Source organism: Octopus bimaculoides, chromosome 15, assembly GCF_001194135.2.
Source record: "Octopus bimaculoides isolate UCB-OBI-ISO-001 chromosome 15, ASM119413v2, whole genome shotgun sequence".
NCBI classification, from domain to species: Eukaryota; Metazoa; Mollusca; class Cephalopoda; order Octopoda; family Octopodidae; genus Octopus; species Octopus bimaculoides.
Genome location: NC_068995.1, coordinates 30,313,572 through 30,315,792, shown reverse-complemented (window position 1 = coordinate 30,315,792; position 2,221 = coordinate 30,313,572).

Below are 2,221 nucleotides of genomic sequence, written 5' to 3'. Positions count from 1 at the left end.
AGAGAGAGAGAGAGAGAGAGAGAGAGAGAGAGAGAGAGAGAGAGAGAGAGAGATTAAGATAATTTACTCCTAATAATATTGGGATGCAAACCAAAAGGTCAGTAACTGGTTTTGTGTTGAAGTAAGCTGAAATTGGCAGAGACGTTAGCGTATTAGACAAAATACTTTGCTGCATTTTCCCCGGTTCTTCACGTTCCTAAGTTCGCATCCTGTTGAGGTCAACATTGCCTTTCGTTTTTCCAGGGTACGAGTCAAATATTAAAGCCGATATAATCTACTGCTCCCCTCTGCGCAAATTTTCTTGACAAACTATCAATAAACACTCGATTCCTCTTTCTAAATCTTCACTCCAGAACTGCTCCATCTCACGAGGATTCTTGATTTTTTCACATTCTTCGTGTCTCTGAAACTGTTCATGCATCTGCATTTATTCTACTCCTGTTCATTCACAAATTATTTACCCTCGCATAAAATTTCCCCTTCAAGTTCAGTCACAGTCAGTCTTAACTCTATTGTTTTAGTATGTTTAACTTTTTGCGATGCAACTGTTTGCTGCCTTTTACTCTCTAACCACACAGTAAAAAATTCTATTAAGTTCTCTTCCCAGAGCTTATCGCTTCAGGTATAAATGTCTGATAGCTACATTTCGATGGAAAACACTATGTATAGTTAAGAATTCTATCGTTTTCCTGTCTAATGCATTTATTCCATCTTTTGTCCAGTTCACTATTCCAGTACTGTGACATACGACATCACTCCATCACGTATTGATCGCATTTATCAACTTTGAATCAAGTTTAGAGTTATATATTTTGTTTCAATGATTGGATTGCGGCTATGCTTTAGCACTGCCTTGAAGGGTTTAGTCAAACAAATCAACCCCAGTACTTCTGTCTTTTCTTAAATATAGTACATACTCTACTGGGTTCTTTTGTCGAACCGCTAAGTTGCGGGGACGCAAACAAACCCATACGGATTGCCAAGCGTTTGAGAAAGGCTGACACTCAAGCTTAGACACACATGCTCACACACAGATATATAGGACAGGCTTTCACATAGTTTCCGTCTACGAAATTCCCTTTGACGGCATTAGACTACCCGGGGCTATAGTAAAAGATACTACTACAAGTGCCCAAGGTACCGCGCAAAGTGACTAAGCTCAAAACCACGTGGCTGCAACGCAAACTTGTTAATCACACAGCCGTGTTGGTGCCTATATTCAAGCTTTAAACATTTTAAATATATTGCTTTCGCACTTTTTCAATTCCTTATACATAAAATCGTCGAATTCCAATATTCCTAGAGTCTTATATTTATTGTCATCAGGTTCTAAAATTTGTTTTTCCGATTAGAGTATTCCATTAAAATGGCCTCACACCCATCTCTTTATTGCTAAACTCACCATTTTGATAAACCAAACTCAATAGAGTCCTTTACTCTACTGATAAGGGAATTGATCAATTGATAAGTAAATGGGTAATTTAAACAAGTATGAGTTTCTCCCAATTTTTTTCTCTTGTGTTAACATTTTGAAGTGTCATTGAGATAGATGTCAGCGCGATAATAAATAATAAATAGGAGAGTCATCCAAAGATGCCTTTTTTAACGACTACACTTTCCAGTAGTTTCTTGTTTACTAGAAAGTTCGTTTTTCTGTGACATACTAGCACTAAAATGTTTCTTTTGGAATTCATATTCTGGCGTAGTTAACCTTGTCTTTCGTACTTTCTGGGTCGATAAATATAGTACCTCTTAAGTAGTGAAGCTAATATAACCGATGAGCCCGTTCACTTAACAAACTGCTTCTCTTGTGTCTAATATTGTCTAAAGGTCTTTGGTGGAATAAATGCTTTGTGACTTTATTTCTGTCTGAGATCAAACACCACCAAGTCATCTTTGCCTTTCATTTTTTTCGGGGTCGATAAAATAAAGTACCAGTCGTTGTAATCGACTACCCTCCTTCCTTTAAAATTGCCGGCCGTGTGTTAAAATGAGAAAGAATTACTATTATTAATAATTGTGGGTACCGGACAAGTTAGAGCGGTAGACTAGTGAAACTTGAATATGTCACTTGTGCTTTAAATCCTGTCAGTCAGTAGCTACTCTTAAAACGTCATCTGAGGGCTCATCAATGGTGGGATTGTAGTGTGTAATGGTGTGTGATGTGTGTGTTAATGGGATGGCTGTCATCTATCAAGATGAAGCAATCATCATATATATA